Raw genomic sequence first — 13,851 nt, 5'->3', positions numbered from 1 at the left:
AGGTAGAGGATGTGGAAGAGGTCGCCAACGCAGCTGGGGCACCGCCAGCACCTCAGAAGGCAGGCCGACATGTGGAAAAGCTTTGTCAGCACGCCACAACAACCAGCACCACCAGCTGATATGCAACGTCTTAGCAGGAGGCAGCATTTCACCAACATGGTGGAGTAGTATGTGTGCACACGCCTACACCTACTGAATGACGGGTCTGCCCCCTTCAACTTCTGGGTCTCCAAATTGGGCACATGGCCTGAGCTTGCCCTTTATGCCTTGGAGGTGCTGGCCTGCCCTTGTGCAGAATAGACATTTATACCACCATCAAACATACATTCTTGCACTCAAGTCAAGTGCAATGATTCTTTGTTTTATTTTTTTTTTATTTGTCCCAATATTTTGGGGGCCCACTACCCCAATAAAAAATAAAAAAACATTGTTGGCTTCCTCCTCCATTGCTGCCTCCATCTACAACACCACATTCACCGCCTCCTCAACCTCCGACTCCATATTCACCTCCTTCTCTGAGTTGCAGGATAATAATTTGTAATTTTTAGTTATTTTATGTTATTTTAAGTCATTTCCCTATCCACGTTTGTTTGCAGAGCAGTTGCCATGCTCTTAAGCACATTTTACTGCCTTTTACATCCTTCTAGACTTTTCAAGGACTATTTTATAGCCATTTTAATGCAAAAAAGTGCAAATTTTAGTGCCCTAAATTGAAAAGTTTCTTATTTTCAATTGTCGGGTGACATTTTACCATTTTTGGCATATACAAACCCCTGCTGTGTCTGGGTGACAGGGGCCTAAATATCTCAAAATCCTCTGTTGTATTGCTGGGTGACAAGAACCCCCTTTTGCAGTGAATGAACCCCTGCTCTGCATTGCTGAGAGGGAACTAAATTTAGTGAAAACATCTGTTACTGATTGGAAGATGCGCGACTACAAACGCACGCTGATGATAGCATTCCCACCTGACAGCGGGGGCACAGTGGAAGCACAAGGCGAAGGCAGAGGAGGAGGAAGAGGTCGCCAACGCAGCTGGGGCACCACCAGCACCTGAGAAGGCAGGGTTAGCATGGCCAAAATGTGGAAAAGCTTTGTCAGCCTTGGAGGTGCTGACCTGCCCTGCAGCCAGTGTATAGTGTGAACGTGTGTTTAGCACGGCAGAGAGCATTATCACAGGCCGCAGCCAATGTGGACAAGCTTAAGTTTTATTAAAATGAACCAGGCATGGATCCCACAGGACTTGTCCGTACCTTGTGCAGAATAGACATTTATACCAGCCTCAACCATCTATTCTTGTACTCAAGTGCACTTATTCTTTGTTTTATTTTGTTATATGTCCCAATATTTTGGGGGATACCCCAATTAAAAAATAAAAAATAACACAAATCAGTGTTGGCTACCTATTCCTCCTTCACCGCCGCTTCCACCTACACCGCCACGTCAACCTACACCGCCACATCCACCGCCTCCTCAACCTCCTACTCCTAGATCCAGATTGTTGTTTTTATTTTTTTCCCTATCCACATTTGTTTGCAGAACAGTTGCCATGCTCTTAAGCACATTTTGATGCCTTTTGCAGCCCTCTAGCCCTTTCCAGGACTATTTTAGTGCCCAAAAGTTTGGTCCCCATTGACTTCAATGGGGTTCGTGGGTCAAGTTCGGGTCCTGAACCCGAACATCCAGGTGTCCGCTCAACTCTATCAACGACCCATCTCTAGTAGCTATAACCTGTAATATTATTACACTCCAGAAATACATCCAGGCCCCTCTTGAACTCTTTTAGTGAACTCACCATCACCACCTCCTCAGGCAGAGAGTTCCATAGTCTCACTGCTCTTACCGTAAAGAATCCTCTTCTATGTTTGTGTACAAACCTTCTTTTCTGCAGAGGATGTCCCCTCGTCAGTCACAGTCCTGGGGATAAATAGATGATGGGAGAGATCTTTTTCGACTCATTTGCAAATGTGAAATATGTTGGTCCTTTTAGCTACACTAGCTAAAGAGGATCTGTTTCCTGATATGTCTGCTTCAGTAACTATCGTATTTTTGACCCATAAGACACTCATAGGTTTTAGAGGAGGACAGTAAGAAGAAAAAATATTTTTCATTAGACCTCAGATCAAACCACCAGTCAGACCACTAATGTTAATCAGACCGCAGTTCACAGCCCCAACCAGACCCCAAAAGTTAATAAGACCCTCAATCAGACCTCAAATCACAGCCCCAGTCAGACCCCCACTGTGAATAAGACCCTCAATCAGACCTCAGATCAGACCCCCAATGTAAATGACCCCCAATCAGACCTCAGATAAGAGCCCCAATATAAATAAGACCCCCCATTCAGACCTCAGATGATACCCTCATGCCTCAGATGAGACCCCCATGCATCAGATCATCTCCCCATGCCTCAGATCAGCCCCATGCCTCAGATCAGACCCCAATTGCTCAGATCAAACCCCCATGCCTCAAATCAGACCCCCATGCTGCAGAACAAATAAAATACAAAAAAATACACTTACCTCTCCTGCTTCGGACACCGCCACTCCTAGGATCCAGTTCTCTCTTCTTCCTGCCGTCGGCTGTGCTGTGACCCAACGCACACGGCGGCAAAGGACCAGGAAGCGGTGAGTACAGAGCCCGGGCAACGCTGCATTCGCCAATTCCCGGTCATCCAGTACTAATGAGCGCTTCCATAATGAATAATTTGTGTTCGCCCCATAAAACGCAGTGACATTTTTCCCCCACTTTGGAGGGGAAAAAGTGTGTCTTATGGGGCCAAACATACGGTACTTGCATTTCCCCTGGTAATAACAATTCTGGAGCAACTATTCCTATGACTCTTGCAGTGTCCTGAAACACACTGCTTAATATTGTAATTGTGTTTCATGAAAATGTGCTTGTGCCTAAGTTCCCATAAAGTTGCATAGGGAGGGGGAGGTTCTAATAAACCTCCCAGTGCTGACTCCACCCTGCTCTGAGAGGAGAAGAAGGAGGAGATGTCTGAGGAAAAAGCTGCACCTCATCAGCCATTTTGGAGAGTTATCTAAACCAAAGTTAGGAGGTATAAGCAATATGAAGGGGTGCTTACACCTCCTTTTGTTCTCTAAGGTCCTGAGGGTGGGACCTAAGGGTGAGCACCTTATCCATGCGGTGAGGGGGTGAGCCGCTGTATTCTTGAAAGTCCTAAACCAAAGTTAGTTCCATGTACCAGCCCATAGATGGAAAAGATTACAGAATATCTAGGCAACTTAGAGAGGGAGTGAAAATATTGGCAAAGGAAGGTAATGTCACGAACCAGCGGGTGGCGTGTGTGAACCCACTGTGCCATGTGTCCTACCTCCTCTAAGGGCATTGTCTAACTCAGTGGTCGGCAAAGTGCGGCTTGCGAGCCACAAGCGGCTGTTTAGACCCTTCAATGCGGCTCTTTAGTGCGGGCTGGCAGGTGGGCGGCCACGCAGCGCCGCTCAAGCTGCTTGCAAAATGTCCATCATGCGCCTCCTGCCCCGTCTGTCTGCTCCTTCCACTTTATGAATGAAGCAGGCAGGTGGGGCAGGAGGCGCTTGACAGAGGGTGAGATGTCACGCTGCGCACAGCAGCAGAAGGGCGGGCAGCGGCGCTCTAGTTCGGCTGCCCACTGCCGGCCATGTGAGGAGTGGTGGAGTGGTAACAGGCTGCCGCTCAGGAGACTTGCAGCGAAATGTCCTGCAGCAGAAAGGTAGGAGCTGCACCCGGTGTGTGCACAGCGCCGGGCACTGCACCAACCCCCGCCGCAAGTGTCCCTGCCTCCTCCCTTCCCCCCACTAATACATTACTTTACTTACTAGAAGGCACTTATGGGGGATACAGTTGCAAGAAAAAGTATGTGAACTCTTTGGAATGATATGGATTTCTGCACAAATTGGTCATAAAATGTGATCTGATCTTCATCTAAGTCACAACAATAGACAATCACAGTCTGCTTAAACTAATAATACACAAATAATTAAATGTTACCATGTTTATATTGAACACACCATGTAAACATTCACAGTGCAGGTGGAAAAAGTATGTGAACCCCTAGACTAATGAAATCTCCAAGAGCTAATTGGAGTGAGGTGTCAGCCAACTGGAGTCCAATCAATGAGATGAGATTGGAGGTGTTGGTTACAGCTGCCCTGCCCTATAAAAAACACACACCAGTTCTGGGTTTGCTTTTCACAAGAAGCATTGCCTGATGTGAATGATGCCTCGCACAAAAGAGCTCTCAGAAGACCTACGATTAAGAATTGTTGACTTGCATAAAGCTGGAAAGGGTTATAAAGTATCTCCAAAAGCCTTGCTGTTCATCAGTCCACGGTAAGACAAATGGTCTATAAATGGAGAAAGTTCAGCACTGCTGCTACTCTCCCTAGGAGTGGCCGTTCTGTAAAGATGACTGCAAGAGCACAGCGCAGACTGCTCAATGAGGTGAAGAAGAATCCTAGAGTGTCAGCTAAAGACTTACAAAAGTCTCTGGCATATGCTAACATCCCTGTTAGCGAATCTATGATACGTAAAACACTAAACAAGAATGGATTTCATGGGAGGATACCACAGAGGAAGCCACTGCTGTCCAAAAAAAAACATTGCTGCACGTTTACAGTTTGCACAAGAGCACCTGGAAGTTCCACAGCAGTACTGGCAAAATATTCTGTGGACAGATGAAACCAAAGTTGAGTTGTTTGGAAGAAACACACAACACTGTGTGGAGAAAGAGGCACAGCACACCAACATCAAAACCTCATCCCAACTGTGAAGTATGGTGGTGGGGGCATCATGGTTTGGGGCTGCTTTGCTGCGTCAGGGCCTGGAAGGATTGCTATCATCGAAGGAAAAATGAATTCCCAAGTTTATCAAGACATTTTGCAGGAGAACTTAGGGCCATCTGTCCACCAGCTGAAGCTCAACAGAAGATGGGTGTTGCAACAGGACAATGACCCAAAGCATAGAAGTAAATCAACAACAGAATGGCTTAAACAGAAGAAAATACGCCTTCTGGAGTGGCCCAGTCAGAGTCCTGACCTCAACCCGATTGAGATGCTGTGGCATGACCTCAAGAAAGCGATTCACACCAGACAAGAATATTACTGAACTGAAACAGTTCAGAAAAGAGGAATGGTCAAGAATTACTCCTGACCGTTGTGCACGTCTGATCTGCAACTACAGGAAACGTTTGGTTGAAGTTATTGCTGCCAAAGGAGGTTTAACCAGTTATTAAATCCAAGGGTTCACATACTTTTTCCACCTGCACTGTGAATGTTTACATGGTGTGTTCAATAAAAACATGGTAACATTTAATTCTTTGTGTGAATAGTTTAAGCAGACTGCGATTGTCTATTGTTGTGACTTAGATGAAGATCAGATCACATTTTATGACCAATTTGTGCAGAAATCCATATCATTCCAAAGGGTTCACATACTTTTTCTTGCAACTGTATCTGTGGATGACGCACTTATGGGGGATATCTGTGGATGACACATATATAGCATCTTATGCTATATATGTGTCATCCACAGATATCCCCCATAAGTGCGTCATCCACATTTCATCCACATCTGCAGACAAGTTTAATGAAAGTAAAAAATGATAAAGATAAAATAAAATAATAATCAAGATCCAAATAAAAGAAAGTACATATAAAAGTATGTAAAAACACACTCTGGGCTCATGCCCACGAATGTAAGGACGCCGTGCCTGTGCTGCGGACTGCAAATAGCGGTCCGCAATGCACGGACACAGACCATGGAGCAGCTGCATGAGGATTGCGGACCCATTCACTTGAATGGGGTTCGCGATCCGCATCCGACTGCCCGCACCGCAAAAAAGTAGCGCATGCTGAAGTGAATGGGTCCATGATGCGGGCTGCACACGGCCATGTGCAGCCCGCATCATGGACCCATTCACTTCGATTGGTCCAGGATCCGGGATACGAGTGCTACAGTGTGCTTCCGTGGTGCTTCTGGCTGTGCCTCCGCACCGCAAAAAAGTAGTGCATGCGCTACTTTTTTGCGGTGCGGAGGCACAGCCAGAAGCACCACGGAAGCACTCTGTAGCACTCGTATCCCGGATCCTGGACCCATTGAAGTGAATGGGTCCATGATGCGGGCTGCACACGGCCAGTGCCTGTGTATTGCGGACCCGCCATATGCGGCCTGCAATATGGCAACGGCGGGCACACGGTCATGTGCATGAGCCCTAATAGTCCTCACTGGTACTGTTGACGCAATATTTTAGGTTTTAAAAATGTGGCTCTCGAAAGAAATTTCAATCGTGGTTTTGGCAATATTTGGCTCAGTTGACAAAAAAGTTTGCCCACCACTGGTCTAACTGAACCCCTGGATATTCACAGTACCCTTGATGGTGGGGATAGACTTTCCCGAGGGGAACAACAGGTAGCTACCTCTTGAGGAGGATAGGCACACGAGGCAGCTGGTCCAGGCGGACCAGGAGGTACCAGAGAAAGGTACCAGAGGTGCAGGACCGAAGGATGAGGCAGAAGCGTAGTCAGACAGGCAAAAGGTCAGGGCAGGCAGCACAGGTACAGGTCAGGCAATTCGAGTTGGCAACAGGAAAGTCAAGGCAAGCAGGTAGGGATATAACAGGTAGCAGAGTCCAGGAATACAGATACCAGTCAGGAACACAAGCTGAAACCAGGAACCTTAGCAGGGCACAAGGACCTTGACACTGAGGCATCTGGGAAAGGGGCTGAGCCACTTATATATGCGCAGGAGGGCTAGGATAGGTCAGCGAGGTCACATGACCTAACCCAGAAAGCCCAGGAAGTGACGCGCGCCAGCCCTTAAAGAAGTGCTACAGGAAACAAGCAGCAAGCATGTGGCCAGGGCTGAGAGCTAACTGTGGTGCGGATCCAGAACAGCAGCACCCACACAGACAGAGCCCAGGTCTGCAGCGGTGAATGCGAAGGTGCGTTGTTGCTATGCCCTTGTGATTTGACTACAGAAAGGGTACTCAACATTTATTTGCGGTGCTTCTGGCACGTATTTTGGTGTGCACATACTTTTTGGGATTATATTTTGGTACAGATGCCTGATTTTTGGCAATTTTGAATAAAAGTTAAGTTTTAGTAAACTACTACCTTCCTTCCCTTCTTGGTTCTGATTTAGCTGTGGTAGTATTGATGGGGCGTTCAACCAGCTCTCCTCTTGGGCACCTTCTTTTTGTCTATAGGAGAATTCAGCCCAAGGTAACAATTGTACCCAGTTGTCGTGTTGGGCTTAAACAAAATGCCAGAGATAGTTCTCTTATATTTGATTGACCCGCTCTACTTGCCCATTGGTCTGAGGATTATAACTGGAAGAGAAGTCCAGCTCAATTTCGAGCAGCCGGCAAAGGGCTTTCCAGAGCTTAGGGGTAAACTGGACTCCGCGATCGGAAACAATATGCCAAGGTAGACCATGCAAGCAGAATATGTGACTCACGAACAGTTTAGCAGCTGAGGGCAGTCCAGACAAATGAAGAAGTGCGCCATGTTGGAGAAGCGGTCCACGACCACCCAGATAGCTGTACATCCGGCAGAAGAGAGCAGATCTGTAACAAAGTCCATGGCAATGTGTTGCCATGGGGCATCAGGAACAGGAAGGGGTAACAACAGACCAGGTGGTTTGGTCCTGAAGACTTTATTCTGAGCACAGATGGTGCAGGCAGACACATAATCACGCACATCCTTAGACAGTGTGGGCCACCAGTAGTGGCGAGACAAAAGTTCTGGGGTCTTGCAGATCCCTGGGTGACCAACCTGTTTGGAGTTGTACCCTCAAGCTAGAATACGTTTTCTCTTGGCAGATGGTACGAATGTCTTCCTGGGAGGAATGTCTTTTACCAGGACAGGAGCCACTGTGATCAAGCGAGCAGGATCTACAATATACTGGGGCTCATCCTGCTGGTCAGAGAAATCAAATGACCGAGCCAGAGCATCCGCCTTGATGTTCTTCTGGGCCAGGCGAAAATGAAGCTCAAAATCAAAACAGGAGAAGAAGAGTGCCCATCTGGCTTGGCAAGGGTTCAGACATTGGGCCGTCTACAGATATGTAAGGTTCTTGTGGTCGGTGAAGATTATCACTGGATGCTGGGCCCCCTCCAATAGATAGCACCACTCCTCCAAGGCAAGTTTCATGGGCAGAATCTGTCTCCTATACAGTAATACCTCTCAGCAGGGGAGAAGAGCTTGGAGAAAAATCCACATGTAAACATCTTGCCGAGTTTGGCATAGAGTCGATTCTCTCTCAACCGCTGTAAAATCAAACGTACATGCTTCCGGTGAGTGGTCAAATCTGAATAATAAATCAGTATATCGTCCAGGTACACTATCACGCAGACATATAGCAGGTCCCGGAAGATATCGTTTACCAACTCCTGGAACACTGTGGGAGCATTGCACAGACTGAAGGGCATTACGAGATACTCTTAGTGTCCATAAGTGTTGAAAGCAGTCTTCCACTCATCGCCTTTTCGAATGCAGATAAGGTTGTATGCGCCACGCAGGTAGAATTTTGTGAAGATCTTAGCTCCCCGGATCCTGTCAAAGAGTTCGGAGATTAGCGAAAGAGGGTATTGATTCTTGACTGTGACCTCAGACCTAGATAGTAGATACAGTGCCGTAAGGATCCATCTTTCTTCTGCACAAAGAATAACCCGGCACCGGATGATAAACCACCTCTCGAGATTCTCCTTGATGTAATCAGACATCGCTTGGGTCTCAGGAAGTGAGAGTGGGTAGACTCGACCACGAGGAGGAGTGGCACCAGGCAGAAGGTCAATCGGAGAATCATAAGGACGATGAGGAGGCAGGGTGTTGGCCTCTTTCTTACTGAAGACATCTGCAAAACTGGTATACTGCTGCAGAAGTCCAGGCAGGTCTACAGGTACAGTAGGCGAAGAAGCAGGTCGAACCTCTGATAAGCAGATGGACTGGCAGGATGATCCCCAAGGCAGAATCTGACCGGAGTGCCAGTCCAGAACTGGCGTGTGCTGACGCAGCCAGGGAAGCCCAAGGATAACAGCTACGCTGGCAGCACATAGAAGGAGATCATCTCTGAATGCAGAACCCTTATTTGAAACTTAAAGGGGTTGGCACATTATTGGGGGGCATCTAAGGGGGCACATCTTACTGGCACATTATTGGGGGCACTTTTTACTGGCACATTATTGGGTGGCTCTATGGGGGAACTTCTTACTGGCACATTATTGGGGGGCATCTATGCTGGTACTTATTGGCAAATTATTGGGGGGCATCTATGGGGGCACTTTTTACTGGCACATTATTGGGGGGCATCTAAGGGGGCACATCTTACTGGCACATTATTGGGTGGCACTATGGGGCATCTATGGGTGCACTTACTGGCACATTATTGGTGGGCATCTATGTTGGCACATCTTACTGGCACATTATTGGGGCACTTTTTACTGGCACATTATTGGGTGGCACTATGGGGCATCTATGGGGGCACTTCTTACTGGCACATTATTGGGGGCACTATAGGGGCATCTACTGAGGCCACAATTTTATTTATTTTTTATATGGGGGAAGGGGGGAGAGGAACACTATGGGGGCTTCTACTGAGGCCACAAAGAAGGGGTGTTTTATATGGGGGACTCTGTATAGGGGCATTTTAAACTGGGACACATTATGGTGGGTACTATGGGGAAGGGGGGAGAGGATTACTATGGGGTCATCTATGGGGGCACTAAGAAGGGGTATTTTATACTTGCAAATTACGGGGTACACTAAGGGCATCTACTGGGGCACTGTATATGGAGCATTTTATACTGGTACATTTTATACTGGGGCACTAGGAGGAAGGGGGGAGAGGAGCACTATGGGGGCATTCAGTGGGGGCACTATAAAGGGGTATTTTATACTGGCACATTATGAGGGCACTATGGGGACATTAACTCAACTGGGGGCATTAGAAGGGGGTATTTTTGCACTGGCACACATAAGGGGGCATTTTTTGTACTGTCACATAAGGAGAATTATTACTACTGGGGGCATTATGGTGGGCTTTATTACTACTGGGGGTCTATGGGGAACATCCTATTGGGACTTTTGGGAGCACTATTACTGTGGGGGCACCTTGGCACAGTATCAGCTTACCACAATTATTTTTGGGGGACGTTCTGTTTACACTATTGGTGTCGGGGGCACTATTTGCCGGGCGCAGTTATTTTAGGGCACTGTGTGCCAATAATTATTGAAGGGCACTATCTGCATGGTACTAGTATTATCAGGGGGTTTATCTGTTTCTGCAGCATAATATTGGCGAGCAAGGCAGGCAGAGTATTGGAGGTGGTAGAATGATTTGTCCAGAAGATGGGAGGATGATGAAAAAGTAGTAAACTAAGATTATTATTTTTTTCAAACTGAAGAGACGAGAAATGGCTGAAAAATGGTGGTCTGGTCTGAAGGTCTGAAAGGAGAAGATGAGAAAAGAGAACATCTACATCAAAGGAGATATCACTGGATGTAAGAGGTATGGGGCGCTGTATTACACTGTATGTTCTGTAGTGATGGGAGGGTGGAGATAGAATTTGGCCCACCCTGCCGCATCCTGGCCCCAGACTTCAGGTCACACTGTGCGTGTTCTGAAATCTGGGGGCTCACACCCATCTACTACATTATCTGTACTCAGAGAATTATCACTGTGTTATATGTGGTGTTACATACGACTGCAGGTGACATCTACTACAGTCTTGGCCAAAAGTTTTGAGAATGACAAAAAAATTAGTTTTCACAAAGTTTGCTGCTGAACTGCTTTTAGATCTTTGCTTCAGTTGTTTCTGTGATGTAGTGAAATATAATTACACGCACTTCATACGTTTCAAAGGCTTTTATCGACAATTACATGACATTTATGCAAAGAGTCAGTATTTGCAGTGTTGGCCCTTCTTTTTCAGGATCTCTGCAATTTGACTGGGCATGCTCTCAATCAACTTCTGGGCCAATTCCTGACTGATTAGCAACCCATTCTTTCATAATCACTTCTTGGAGTTTGTCAGAATTGGTGAGTTTTTGTTTGTCCACCCGCATCTTGAGGATTGACCACAAGTTCTCAATGGGATTAAGATCTGGGGAGTTTCCATGCCATGGACCCAAAATGTCAACGTTTTGGTCCCCGAGCCACTTAGTTATCACTTTTGCTTTTATGGCACGGTGCTCCATCGTGCTGGAAAATGCATTGTTCTTCACCAAACTGTTGTTGGATTGTTGGAAGAAGTTGCTGTTGGAGGGTGTTTTGGTACCATTCTTTATTCATGGCTGTGTTTTTGGGCAAAATTGTGAGTGAGCCCACTCCCTTGGATGAGAAGCAACCCCACACATGAATGGTCTAAAGATGCTTTACTGTTGGCATGACACAGGACTGATGTGTCATGGCTGAGGGTGGGGGAAATCCTCAGCCGTGCGATGCCAGATGATGTTATGGCTGCTCGGCCAGGAGAACAGGATTAGGGAGCAGGTCACCTCCTACGGCGTCCCTAACCTGACCCTAACTCCTATCTGCATGGGCCGACCTTAAAGGTAGGAGGACCCATGCGCAGGAACCTAGGAGCCCTGACTTACCCTCCGTCCGGTCCCTGGGCTAAGGAGCAGGGTAAGACAACCCACTCCTCCTAGGCACGGAGGAGCAGGAGTCTCAATGGCCAAGCTGCTGGAAAAGGGGGAACATAAACAGCTCTATGGATATAGCAGGTGAACAAGGAGTTCCACCTACCTGCCACAGCCTTGCTGACTGGATCCCTGTGCTGGCAGGGTGCAGATCACAACGCATCCCCACACGGACCCAGATCCATAGCTGCACAAAATCACAAGGAAACATCAAATAGACATCACAAATAACTAGACATAAACTTAAATGTGACATTATGGTTATGACCACAGGGGTGGCTCTCACTGGCAGGAAAAAAACACAGGAGGCTGCTACAGCTAAGCATGGCTGAAGCAACCTGCAGCCCTGGGAAAACAGTGAGGCTATATAGGCCAAGAAGCCACACCCCACAGTCGGACACACCCAGTGAAACACAAACACACTGGGAAGGGAGTTAACCCTTCCAGCACCAAAGAAGGGAAACACACACGCTGTGGCTGTTGCCGCAGGCAACGACATGGGTGGCACTCATGTCCTGGGAGTCAGCCCGAAGGCCGGGACACTGCCACCACATGTACACACAACGACCAAACGTTGCCACGGGCAACCACAGTGAGAGGAAGATGAAAATGCACACCACACATAACACAGAGTATACACAGACATACATACACACACACCTAACAGAAGGATTGCTAGGTGCAACCGCATGCACAACATAGCAAGCTGCCATAATACAGCTCAGAGTGCTATGCTGCCACATCATACCGTTGCCAGCGGCAACCACAGGTGAGGCAAATACCACAGCCCTCACCTGTGATTGACAATCAAACTAAACCGCTGACAACCGCATGCGGTTGAGGAGTCACGGTCATAGCCATGGCCGTGACATGATGGTAGCGCTCACCTTTTCCAGATGCCCCAAACAATCGGAAAGAGTCTTCATCGGAGAATATGACTTTGCCCCAGTCCTCAGCAGTCCATTCACCATACTTTCTGCAGAAGTTCAATCTGTCCCTGATGTTTTTTTTGGAGAGAAGTGGCTTCTTTGCTGGCCTTCTTGACACCAGGCCATCTTCCAAAAGTCTTTGCCTCACTGTGCGTGCAAATGCGCTAACACCTGCCTGCTGCCATTCCTGAACAAGCTCTGCACTGGTGGCACTCCGATCCCCCAGCTGAATCCTCTTTAGGAGACGATCCTGGCGCTTGCTGGACTTTCTTGGATGCCCTGAAGCCTTCTTAACAAGAATTGAACCTCTTTCCTTGAAGTTCTTGATGATCCTATAAATTGTTGATTGAGGTGCAATCTTAGTAGCCACAATATCCTTGCCTGCGAAGCCATTTTTATGCAACGCAATGATGGATGTACACGTTTTTTTTGCAGGTCACCATGGTTAACAATGGAAGAACAATGATTTCAAGCATCACCCTCCTTTTTAACATGTCAAGTCTCCCATTTTAACCCAATCAGCCTGACATAATGATCTCCAGCCTTGTGCTCGTCAACATTCTCACCTGAGTTAACAAGACGATTACTGAAATGATCTCAGCAGGTCCTTTAATGACAGCAATGAAATGCAGTGGAAAGGTTTTTGGGGGATTAAGTTAATTTTCATGGCAAATAAGGACTATGCAATTCATCTGATCACTCTTCATAACATTCTGGAGTATATGCAAATTGCTATTATAAAAACTTAAGCTGCAACTTTTCCAATTTACAATATTTATGTAATTCTCAAAACTTTTGGCCACGACTGTACATTATCTGTAAAAAGGGTGTGGCCACAGGTTGGGAGAGGGGGGCAGTACTTGGCTTGCCCTGGGCACTGTAAACACACTCTACGCCACTGGGTGTGAACCCACTGTGCCACGTGTCCTACCTCCTCTAAGGGCGTTGTCTAAGTGAACCCCTGGATCTTCACAGTACCCCTGATGGTGGGAATAGACTTTCTAGAGGGGAACACCAGGTCGCTACTTCTTGAAGAAGATAGGCACATGAGGCAGCTGGTCCAGGCAGACCAGGAGGTACCAGAGGTACAGGACCGAAGGATGAAGCAGAGGTGTAGGCAAAAGGTCACGGTAGGCAGCACAGGTACAGGTCAGGCAATCTGAGTCAGCAACAGGAAAGTCAAGGCAAGCAGGTAGGGATATAACAGGTAGCAGAGTCCAGGAATTCAGATACGAGTCAGGAACACAAGAACACCAGCTGAAACAGGAACCTTAGCAGGG

General features: G+C 47.3%; 1 protein-coding gene across 1 annotated transcript in view; it reads right to left on the bottom strand.

Moving 5' to 3' along the window:
• Positions 1 to 13,851, bottom strand: part of KCNC4 (potassium voltage-gated channel subfamily C member 4) — a 160,729-nt gene that overhangs the window by 70,008 nt on the left and 76,870 nt on the right. The window lies entirely within an intron of this gene.

The sequence above is a fragment of the Bufo bufo genome, chromosome 3 (genome assembly GCF_905171765.1).
Source record: "Bufo bufo chromosome 3, aBufBuf1.1, whole genome shotgun sequence".
In the NCBI taxonomy this organism is placed as follows: Eukaryota; Metazoa; Chordata; class Amphibia; order Anura; family Bufonidae; genus Bufo; species Bufo bufo.
The sequence above is the reverse complement of the archived record's forward strand: the minus strand, read 5'-3'. Positions and strand labels throughout refer to the sequence as shown.